At 35.0% G+C, this 12,771-nt stretch overlaps 1 protein-coding gene across 4 annotated transcripts in view; it reads right to left on the bottom strand.

Moving 5' to 3' along the window:
* SPAG16 (sperm associated antigen 16) overlaps nucleotides 1-12,771 on the bottom strand; it is a 951,825-nt gene that overhangs the window by 802,940 nt on the left and 136,114 nt on the right. The gene's annotated exons all lie outside the window — the stretch shown is intronic.

The raw sequence follows: 12,771 nt of genomic DNA, 5'->3' as shown, positions 1-12,771 counted from the left end.
GCAGCTGTTTCAGGTGGGATAGCAAGTCATACTATTCAAAAATTAATCCAATTTACAGTCAAACAACACCAGAACTCAAAGATGGTCTCAATGGGTATACAATACTTATAGGTCCGAGAGAATAAAGAATGACTTAAATATATATTCATATGTTCCTGTCCCAGGTCACTATGTTAATGAGAAGAGACCCAGTCAGAAGAAGATAGAGGTTGAAAATAGGCAGAAATTAAAGACTAACATCTACTGAGCACATATTGTATTCCAGGAAAAATTGCCATGTACTATTAGGTAGACCATTTCATTGAATCCTTATAGCCTGACACTGATTTTCTATTTTCTTTTTACTTTATCTGTCCAGGATATACACCAATGTCCTAAGTACACTTGAAAAATGTCACCAAATAAATGCTGCATGCCTGATTACCTGTGGCAATTTTCTTTTTAATACACAAACGCTAAATATTACAGAAACAGAAAATTCAAAACAAGTAACAGAGAAAACACCCAGAGACACTAGTTGGGACCCATGGGAATATACTACAACTTGGGGAACAAGGGACTGGTTAGCACTGACGGTGGGGTAAGCCTAGAAGAGATAGAAACCTGCATCATGCAGCTGAGACTTGTTCAGCATGCATTCCTTTTAACACCCAGGTTGGTTTGTTTGTTTGTTTGTTTGTTTGTTTTAGGAGCCACATTCTTGTATTATCAGCTACGTGGACTGATATTATTCCCATCTCAAAATTGTGATTTTTTTTTGTATCAGGATAGTGGCCATTCTCCTAGTCACAATTTTCAACTCTGGGGTGGCAATTAACCCAACTAGTCAATGAAACACAGGGCAGCATTTGCCTAAACTTGCAAGAAAGAGAACTTCATTCTCTTTCTTTAAGAGATATGGAAGGAGATCCTTCCCTAGATGGTGCTGTGATAGAATATGAAGTAGAGAACTATTTCAGTCATTTTATTCCCACAAAAGGAGAGGTTGAAGCCTGAAGATAAGGCTACTATAAAGGACAGAAAAGAAACATAGTGAAATCAGGTGCTTAATGGTATTCTTAAAACAGTGAAACAAGGAGTTCCATCATGGCTCAGTGGTTAATGAATCTAACTAGCATCCATGAGGACGCAGGTTCAATCCCTGGCCTTGCTCAGTGGGTCCAGCATTGCCGTGAGCTATGGTGTAGGTCACAGATAAAGCTCGGATCCCAAGTTGCTGTGAATGTGGTGTAGGCTGGCAACTGCAGCCCCAATTCAACCCCTAGCCTGGAAACCTCATTATGCTGTGGGGGGCCCTAAAAAGACAGAAAAAAACAGTGAAAAATTTGATCTGAAGCCTGAAGCCACTCCTACCTCTGACGTTTTCACTTTATGGATGTAATAATTCCTTTTCATATTTTAACAAATTTATGTTGTATTTTTCAGTCCCAACTTATGCTGGTAGCAGATGGGATCTCAGCATGGCTCAGGTGATAAATAGCTCCAAAATGGCCATTAGAAGAATTATTTCATGATCCCCACTTTGGAAGAGCTGAGATGAAGGTGGGAGGTAAAATCAGGGAGGGTTTCTATTCACCATGAATTTGAGTGACCTTTCAGGGAGAACAATGGGTCCAAATGTGAAAAAGGCATACAAGGAGATTGAGTAGGAAGTAACATACTTTTACTTTAAGATCATAAAAAATACTCTTCATATATTTGAGATAAAACTTACAAAACTAAGGTATACATATTACATTATATCCTCGAATTATGAAATTTATATGATTGCATACTTTTATAAAGATGAATTGAAGGTTCCTATATTACTCCAACACGTATTCTAGTGGAAGAAAATAAATTCACTGTAAGTCAATAGCTAAAAATATAATTAAAGTATTTCTACAGGACATAAAATATTTATTATTGCATCAAGAATTAAGTAGTTTCCTGTCTAGTACCCTTATTGCTTTAGATTAAGCATGAGTAGCAAAGAAAAATTAGGAGCTCCTGTTGTGGCGCAAAGTGGTTAACCAATACGACTAGGAACCATGAGGTTGTGGGCTCACTCAGTGGGTTAAGGATCTGGTGTTGCTGTGAGCTGTGGTGTAAGCCAGTGGCTATAGCTCCAATTAGACCCTAGCCTGAGACTCTCCATATGCCACAGGTGAGACCCTAGAAAAGACAAAAAAAAAAAAAAAAAAAAAAAAAAAGGAAAAATCAGTAGAAATAGGTTTTAGCTTAAATCTATATGGTAATTTAACTCCAGAAATATATTGCTCTCCTAAATCTCTAATGCAAATAAGAAAACTGAAAATGTCATTAATAAATTCAAATTAAACAGATAAATATACAAAGATCTATGTAATATAATTATAGATGGGCTATTTATAAAATGATAAAATTATGAAATGAAGTGTTATATATTGATGAATTATATTAATCAGATATATAAACAAGGATGGAAGAGGTAACAGAAGGATATCCACTGAGCACTGTACAAAGTAAATATCAGAAAAGTCTTTAATGTGACCCTAACTGTAGATGGGAGTGGGGAAGGTAAGAGACAGGGTTTTAAAGGATTTCTGAAAGGACAATAGTTACTCGAAGTGTTCATAGTGTGTATCTGTTTCGGCATTTGAAGAGTGGATCAAGCAGGAGCATACATAAGAAAATTGCATGTGATTATGAATATTTAGTAATTTGTCCTACAAATAAAAACTATCATTATCATCATAAATTCCTTCACTCGAATCAAATAAGCACAAAGTTACATTTCACAATATTGTTGACAAATTTATATTGTCAATACCAATATCATAACTATACAACATTTTGAGATACAAGAAAGGCCAATTAAGATATATCTGTATGGTACAATAAGTTTTGTAGAGTGATTCAATCAGCATACCGTATAGCAAATTTTAACCAGTGTTTTCAGAATAGTTATAAAAGTAAAAAAAAAAAGAATATATACAAATACATAATATATATATAACTATAAAAAGGAATATCTTGTTCACAAATAAATCTCATTTCAACTGTAGCTAGAAGTTTTGACACTGTATATTTAAAAGTGATACCTTTTTTTCTATTTCTATAACAATATCCTTTAATATAAATCTGTATTATACATAATCTGTATAATCCAGGTGAAATTAAAGGTCACTGTTGTCAAGTTGAAAAATCAATTTTTGTTTATACAAAGTAACATTTGTTGCCATAAATAGTAATGAATTCTGAAATGTCCAAGATACAGATGATATTTTGAATGTGCACTAGTGCTTAAATGTATTTTATTAAATGGAAGTTAGTATTTATCTAAACTGTGGAGCAAGTCTGAGCATAAAAGATTGTGGGAAGGTGAGCACATAGCTGTGGACATGTCCAAAGGGCCTGAATTTTTGGCTGTCATGGGCAAGTCTGTCTCACTGATGAGTGGGAACAAGGTCAGGGTGAAAATAAATAAAAGGGCAGTTTGCTGAGAGGCTTTTACAAAAATGCACATCTTAAGAATCTCCATGAGGACATTTAGCGGGGAATCAACCTCACTGGCCTATATCCTGGAGTTTTTTGGTTTTTTTTTTTTTTTTCCCATTTCCCCCTCATTTTTCTACCTTGTTTTCTTACATCTTTACAGAATGTACAATTTCATCACCCAGCAGCATCTTGCTACATTTTTAGTACTTCCAATTGCTTTGATTTTTGTTGGTTATCTTAAATTACCCCTTTTTCCAACTTCAACTGATTCACTATATCTTTTAACTCTAGTCTTTCTATTTCCACCTGATCTTCTTTATCTTTTTTAACATATATTTTCATTTATAAGAATATAAAGAATATATCTCTGATTGTCATTTTTACATTGAAAAATAATCTTATTTTTAATGTTATAGTTTAACTTTTTACTATTTTCTGGCTTCTTTTAGGTTTTTAATACATTAATTATTTTATTTTAATACCTCTCATCTTTATGTCTTTAAAAAGTCTTCCTTGACTAAAATTTAAAGATGGTTTATGTTTCTATTACCACATTTAATTCATTTAATTTTTAAACTCAAGCTTCTAGACTTTACTATGTCATTTTCATTTAAAAATTTCTCTTTATTCCTTGTCATAAAATTGTTCTTACTTTATGATTTATTTTTAAGAATAGAACTAAGCTAAAGGAAAATCTCCTCCAAAAAGGAGAGTTGGAGCTTTTGTCCTTCAGCTTTCCCTGAAACATTCCTAGTGCTTCCATAAGTGGGTCCAGCTTATTCGTACAGGCTTCTCCAATAAATAAATACATAAATAAATAAATAAAGCCAATCTCACTTCAGAATATCTGGGTGACATTATGGCAGATCTGGAAGGGGAGGGGGCTGGTAAAGAGCAACAGGACTGGGTACTTCACTGTCAAACATACTTCCAATGTGGAGCTTTTCAGTACATTTTAAGCTAGCATGTCAAAACGACAAGTTTTTATGAGTATAATGAAGAGATCTAAAAGGAACCATTGTGAACATAAGTCAGGGAAGTACATAAAGAATGTAGTTAAAAAACAAAACCCAAACACTTTACATTTTGAAGGAATTAACACTGAAATGTCTCCGCCCATTGCCTAACTCATGCATTCTCAATGAGGGCAATATTGCCACCTTCCAAGGAGGCAAAAATTGGTTCGTGGAGGAGGCTGAAAAATGTTATATATTACAAAGATTTGTGGACCTCCAAAGGCCAGAGTGTATAAACAGATACATATGCTATGAGAAACTGGCTAACTTGTCTCTCCATCAGAAGAGACAGACAGGCTAGAAAAGCTGTAGATAGTCTTCTTAATGGCAATTCACTCATTTTTTCATTCATCCTTTCAAAAAATAAGTTTTAAGTGCCAACTATGTGTCATAATCTATATTATGCACTAGGATACTATGGTAAAAGAAGGCATGGTCTTTTTCCCAAAGAAGCTGACAGCCACCAAGAGAATCATGTTTAGACATGTAAGTGGGTAAGTGAAGTATATGTTTTTGTTAAAAAATGACTACAACTCTCTGGGATCACATGGGGTGAGGGAAGTAGTCTACATTTACTGAATCAAGAAAGGCTTCTTGAAGGTCATAATAACTAGAAATATATGTTTAGGCAATTGAAATAGATCACACGGCACTTAAAAGCAAGACAAAGGATAGGTCTGGAAATGAATGTAGTTAATTAAATTCAGTATGGTTGGTGGGATGGATAATATCCAAAAATGATCCAAATTTCCTTCTCTAACTGTATGCACATGCCACCCCACAATCAAAAGGTGCTTATTTCCTTCCTCTCAAGTCTTGGCTGTCTGTGGACTTGCTTTCATCAAGGGAATGCAACAAAAATCATGCCTCTATGACCTAATGGCCTGGGCCCAGGTACTAAGACAAACAGCAACTTCTATCTCCTAACTTTTGGAAGCCAGCTATCACAATGTAAGACAATCCAGGAAATCCTGATGGAGATTCTATCTATCTATCTATCTATCTATCTATCTATCTATCTACCTACCTACCTACCTACCTACCTACCTGTCTATCTATCTATCCATCTAGAGAGGAGCAGGGAGGGAAAGGAGGATTTATGAAGAAATCCTACAGAGTGGGATATCACCTGAAGGGAGGGAGATTTAGAAGAAGAGTGAGACATCAAACATGTCTGTAAGTTTTCTTGAACTTTACATCCACCAGCTGAGGGTAGTTGAGCTGAGTGATTCCATCTGAGCCACATGCAACAGAATCACAGCGCTAATTGCAATCAGCCCACAGAATCATGAGAAATAATCTAAAACTCTTGGTTTAAGCCGCTGAGTTTTGAACAGGTCTAGTTACTAAATCATCTAGCATGTAGAGTGTAGGGTCACAAAGTTGAAGAGGCAAATAAGAACCAGAAAATAAAAGGTTTTATGAGCCTTGTTAAAAAGTTAAACCTTTTTTCTTTCCCCTCTTAACAACAAGGGTTATTTGACAGTCCTTTGGAACAGAGTAATGAAATCAGAGTCAAATTAGACTAGGTAGGTTCATCCATAGACTAGAGGAACCATGTTCGCAGACTTCAGAGCAAGTTGCACCTAATGAGAGCAGATGCTTTATAAGGGACAAAAGCTAGTCAATGCCTTCTTTTCCGAGACTCTAAAAATGAGAATATAAAGGTGATGAACTTTAGGTGGGTATTTTAATGGCTTTAAATAATTTTGACAGTATAAGATATGAGGTACATATTTCTTTTATTCCTCTAGGTTTGTGTAAAATCATATTTCTTAATTCCTTAATTTAAACTACTGAGGTAAAATAAAAAATTTCCTTTTAAGTTTTAAACCTTATATGACTAAATTCCTCAATAAATCCTGAAAACTTCTAAATACGAAATTCTTTCATCTTGAAATATGACATACTCCTTACCAAAAATTATAAAATGTATTTTATCTGCAGAACTTTCCTAATAGAAGTGATATAATTTAGCCATTCTTCTTATACCCCTAAGTTATGTATTATTAAATAAATCTATCTAGTATTAGCAATGTGCTAGTTTATTTACAAATATTAATTCACTTAGACATCATAACATCAATCAAAGTAGCATAGTAATAATTCTGATTTTGTAGATTAGAGGTAAATAGAGATTAAATAACTTGTCCAAGATTATAAGGTGAATACGAAAAATAGACAGTTTAAGTAAATTGCCCAAGGTCACAGAATTGGTATGCAGTAGAACTACAATTTAAATACAGGCCAGCTAGTACCAACATTTGTAATCTTAACCACTAACCTATATTGTTTCCCTAAATTCATGCCCTTTAATTTTAAAAATTCCTATTAATTGGGAATACAGATAAAGCAAACACATAAGAATCAATGAAGAATAAGACATCAAACATTCTGAAATCTCAGATCCCTCCTCTGTAAAATGGGTAAATAACAGTACCATATTAAAGATTTCTTCGTAAGGATTAAATGAGATGATATGTGAGAAATCTTTAACAATGTAAATTGGCTCAACTTCTCGATAAAGGTTCACTGTGACTACTGGTGTACAGTCATCATCCAGGATGTAAGCTCCAATGTTAGTGACCACTAAAGGGACTAATAAGTGAGTTCATAAGCCGCTATTTTATTTAGCCTATTATTTCAAAATTTATACTTTCTGGAGTTCCTGTCATAGCTCAGCAGTTAACGAACCTGACTAGTATTCATGAGGACACGAGTTTGATCCCTGGGCTCACTCAGTGGGTTAAGGATCTGGCGTTGCCATGAGCTGTGGTGTAGGTTGCAGACATAGCTCAGAGCCTGCGTTGCTGTGGCTGTGGTGTAGGCCAGCAGCTACAGCCCTGACTGGACCCCTAGCCTGGGAACCTTCATATGCCGCAGTTGCGGCCCTAAAAAGACAAAATATATATATACTTTCTGACCCTGTGGTTGACTTAAATATTAAAAAATGAATTCCTAGTGTAGCTTCTTGTATAAAGGTAAAATTTGTAAAGGGGGGGAGATTTTACACAATGTGTACTACTCCAGGGTAAAGGCCATTATTTAAATTTAAAGTCACTTTGGAAACGCCCAGCTAAACAAAAATAAATTCATGTAATTCTTATAACACTTTGGTTAACTGCCTACAACCTCACTAATTTGGACTAATCCAGTCCCTAAAATTGGGACTTAACAATTTTCAGAATTTTCCTCTTGTTGGTTTTATTTATTAAAAAAATGATAAATCCCAAGATAACTAGTAGGAAAGATTAAATCAATAAAATCAGTTTCCTAGAATAACTAAGATTCAGTATAATCAGTCTGATATCTTTTTCTTTTTTCTTTTTTTTTTTTTTTTTTTTTGCTTTTTCAGGCCCACACGGCATATGGAGGTTCCCAGGCTAGGGGTCAAATGGGAGCTGTAGCTGCTGGCCTACACCACAGCCACAGTAACGCCAGATCCGAGCTGCATTATTAGATCCTTAACCCACTGAGCGAGGCTAGGGATCGAACCTGCATCCTCATGGATCCTAGTCAGATTTGTTTCCACTGAGCCATGACAGGAACTCCCAATATCTATTTTCAATATCTACAAAAGCTTACAAATAAATGTAAATTCTCTGCCAAGCACAAAAAGAAAAAATATATTCCCTACCATGTGCTAGATGGCTAGATTTAAATGTACTGCAGTACACTTGCCACCAAAGAAAGGAAAAAATTTCTCAGAATGATCACTGAGAAATTGAGATGGAGCCACTTCTCGATCAGTCCTTCTGTTTACATCGAGCAGGTCTAAAGCCATATATATAACATTTAGCTTCCTCTGAAGAGAATTTCCGGTATTTTTAAGGCAGATCATGAGAATATTTTACATAATAAAATATTGGGAAGAAAATATGGAAACCTTTAGAAATGGATGTACCTTTTTTTTACCAAGTAATATGTTGGTTGTTTGGGTTAAGCATAAAGCGAACAGAGGTAAATTCTTTCTATTCCTTGATCAAAATTTCTCAAGAAATTAATAGTATCATTTTAAGAAATGTTCAATATTATTAGCAAATCAAGGTAAGTGGTGCCTAACTTATTAGCAATTTGTTAGTTTCCTTGAGAAATCTTTGATACTAGTCTGGTTTAACATGACATAATGAAAATTACAAAATCTATGTGGTAGTAATGACAGCTGCAAGAAGTGTCTCAGATACAACAACTTTTAAAGCTTTAATCTAGAACTTCATATTGAGATCAGAAATTTACAGTTACCTTCTTCCTATGGGAAAGGTCTCTCTCCCCCAAAGTTGCCCACATATTTGTGTAGAAAAAGCCTGCCTTCTATATCAAAAACAATATTTTTCATTACCCTTGACACATACTGTTTAAACATACCTCTGCCTTTGCTCTGATGTGTGATTAGAAGCTGGAGATGTTTGGAAATTAGGAGGCCCATATTTCTCAGACACCCATTACCTTCTTCTGAAGAAAATATTCAGAAAGAACACTCTGGAAAAATGCAAACCATTTATTCTCTGTGTGCAGATTTGACAGCTAGAACTCTTTTTCCCCACTTTCCTGCAATCCTACACTAAGGACTAACATAATATTGATCCCTCTCTATCCATTTCCTCTGGGTCTACAGTCAATAATTGGGTGTCTAGGCCTTTATACTGCAATGATAAATACATAACCATATTTCAATCTCTCTCTCTCCCTCTCCTCACTCCCTCTCTCTCACCATTTTATCCCCAATGTTTACAACAGTCTGACACATGGTAGGGATTTAGAATACAATTACTAAATGAATGAAGAAAATCAAGGGGGAAAGTCTGTTTGTCCCACATCAGGACCACTTGGTTCTCCTCTCACATATAGCTCTAAGTTTTAGCAATGTGACTTAATCATGTCCTTTCCTTGACCACATCAATACTCCTCCTTCTCAAGAGGTGATTTTGACTATCCCCTGCCCCATATCCATGACATCCGTATGTCAAAGGTGCCTGGAATGCCAAATTTTCCTTCTTACATATTCTTTATCAATCAAAAAGTCTTAAGTTCATTGATACATTCTAGAATAGGCAATATATTTGTTCATATTCATATTCGTTGTTGAATTCCTCCATAAAAGCATTCTTCAGGTTTGTCAGATATATCCTCACTCCTCAAACAGCAAACAATCTAGAATACGTGGTTGCCAAGAAAATCAGGTTGGACAGGAAAAGAACAGATCTGGGGGATGACCAGGTGAAAGCCTAGATTCTGGGTTACCAAGGTCAAAGTTAAGAGGTACTCAGCTGTCAGGTATCCAAAACAAACCAAGGAGGCCAACTGGGTGAAGGAAAAGCAGAAGAGTCAGGAATCCAGTAAGAGTCTTAGGAATACTTAAAACGTCACATATCTGGGAATTGGAAAGAGAAAGTGCATAAGAGAATAAGGGACTGACCGTTGAGGACACAAGCAAGAGTGAGAAAAGCAGGAAATCAGGCAAACAAGGCAGTTTACATTAAAGGGGCCTCTTTCATACTTCCTGTCAAACAAAAGAGAACCAGATCTTGAGTACATTGCAGAAAGAGCTATAGTTACTGTGAGATTACTCTTTATAACTAATCTATTTTCATGGCATATACCATTTATGGCTATGATTGTGAATAGAAAAATTAGATCACAGATATTATAGAAATCAATGCACATTCAAGCCAAATTAAATTTAAAAGGCAGGGCAACACTGGCGACACATAAATTGTAAGTGGATAATATATTTTTAAAAGTTTTCTGTAGAACTATGACTACAAACAATATTTTCATTCAATCCATGCAGTCATTCCTTAAACACCTATGAGGCATCTCCTATATGTCAGGGGCTATTCATAATGAGACATGTTCTGTCCCCTCAACAGTCCTTGTTGAGGGTTTGGGAGACATAAACATGTAAAGAAATCTTTGGGATTCAATAGGACCTGTTCTATGTTACCCTTTATTATATTCTGCATCTAGCACCAAGAGAACAGAAAGAAAGTTTGATTCACAGAAGAGTTATTTCCTCAGGTTGCTTGATATTTGCAAATAGAAAAAGTAGGGAAATGCATTCCAAGTCAATGGAACATGAACCAAGACATAAACATGTGAAAAGATCTCACTGAGTCTAGAGCATGGTGGTATAGAGACAAGGGGTACACTAAGAGCTAGAAAAATAGGTTGGAACCAGATTGGGAAGGGCTAAGCACGTCCTGAGGGCTTGAAATATAAAGATTTTAAAGCAGAAATAAGATATCAGATCATTTTATAAAGATTACTATAATGGCAGTAGAGGGGGTAAATCTAATTTGAAGGAACATCTGGAGGCAGAGAGACCAGGAGGAGATTGCTGGGGGAGCCTAAGTGACAGGTGACAGACTCTCAGAAGTGGAAGGCTGCACAACTCATTTTGGATATAGAATACAGACCTAAGTGACTGGCTGAATGTGTTAGGAAGTGGTCAGGAGGATCGGAGATTCACAGATCATCTTATGTAACCATATGGCTGATATCAGTGACACAAACCAAAATGGGAGAAAGAATAAGGTGAGGGTGGAGGGGAAGAGGACGATAGAAAGAAGAAACTGGCTTTGAGATCTGCTAGGTTTGAGGTGCTCATAAGGTGTGCAAGTCGAAATGTCCTATTTTATGAGGTACTCTGAGTTAATAGTGATTGCCTTGGGATAATGTCAGTAGTTCTAAATTAAATTTGAATTCAAAGTACAAATATTGCTACATATGCTGGGGTATAAGTCTAATAAAAAGTTTTATTACTTTCTCTTACACTATTGATATGAAAAAAAGGAATAATATAAAATGAACATGATAACTTCATCTTAGTCCTGGCCACATAAAAAATTGTCGAAATTGGTTTAAGTCTTAAACCTATTGGCACAAGCACTGATGTTTATATAGCTCATTCACTATATAATTGTGAATACCAAGAAAAAATATGAGAGAAAAATTTTTCTCAAAAAATATTATAAGATAATATTCCATGTGCACAAGCTTTAGCATGGATTAGGGACAAGATCTTGGCAAATTTGGGTGAGGCACCCCAACAAGTAATGACAGAAAGTGCTGAAACCACTGATGATTTGTACTTCATCAAATCTTGCCAACTCAAACTTTTTAAACTGAATTGTTAGTATAAGTGTGAATATGATATAGTTTGAAACATTAAATAAATTATTTAAAAGAAAAAGAAATATATTGAAACTTGTCCTAAAGCATCTTCCCTGACATTCTGTATTGCAAAGATTAACCTTTGCTTTAACATCCATTTCCCTTTCTATTACACAGCAGGTAACAAGGAATGCTAGCAGGCAGCTAAGCAAAAGGGTAGAGTGAGAGATAGTTTCCATATTTTCTGGAAAATTATTATTACATTGTCATACCATGGAAATTCGACTTTCTCTATCATAATATATTCCAGAAAAAGTTATGCAAAAACTGAATGATTTGTTGTTGTTGTTTTCCCCCAAAGAGTGAAACTATGTCCTAAGAGAGACTAGCATAGTTCCATTTCTACCAACCTTAGTTAATAAGTGGGACTTTTATGCATTGTTGGCGCTACACATAATTGCCATATATAATTATAATAGGTCCAACAATGCCTTCCTGTAGGTCACTGTGGTTATTATTATGAATCTAGATAATTAAAACAGAATGAAAAACTGTTATAGCCCCAGAAGGGCAACTGTCGGTCTCTGAGTCTATGCAACATTGGAATTGAAAATGCTTTGTGCATTGTCTGTGACCAATGAAAAGGCCTTTCCATAATTTTAGCTGTAAATTGACCCAAAAAACAAATCAGAACACCTTCTGGAAGATGACAGCTACTCAACAACTCCTGAGTGCCTAAATCAACTTAGTTTAAAGCTGAAAACAGATACATGCAAGGGCACAACAGACAATCTGAAATAAACTAAAATCTAATCCCCTAGTTAGATGATGTGTTTATTCATGGAACACACCCAAAAATATAAATGGTTAATAAAAATATATGTTTACATTTGCTGTAAATTTGTGTACTTCCTCCTTCTTAAAATTTTATAGCATAAATATTATTGTTATTTAATGAAAGCTAACGGAATACCTTAGTACTTTGATAGCAAACTATAAAACCAGCAGAATGTATCTTTATATTATAGAAAATGTTTTAAATTATTCTGAAGGCTACTTGTAAGTAGTTATTACAAATATTTTTATCTGCATATAATCATTGCTCTTCTAAGGAGAATTTTCTTGAAGCTTCAAGAAAATAAGTTCTTTTCCTTTGATAACTCAAAGTTTAAATATACACAAG

The sequence above is a fragment of the Sus scrofa genome, chromosome 15 (genome assembly GCF_000003025.6).
Source record: "Sus scrofa isolate TJ Tabasco breed Duroc chromosome 15, Sscrofa11.1, whole genome shotgun sequence".
In the NCBI taxonomy this organism is placed as follows: domain Eukaryota; kingdom Metazoa; phylum Chordata; class Mammalia; order Artiodactyla; family Suidae; genus Sus; species Sus scrofa.
The sequence above is the reverse complement of the archived record's forward strand: the minus strand, read 5'-3'. Positions and strand labels throughout refer to the sequence as shown.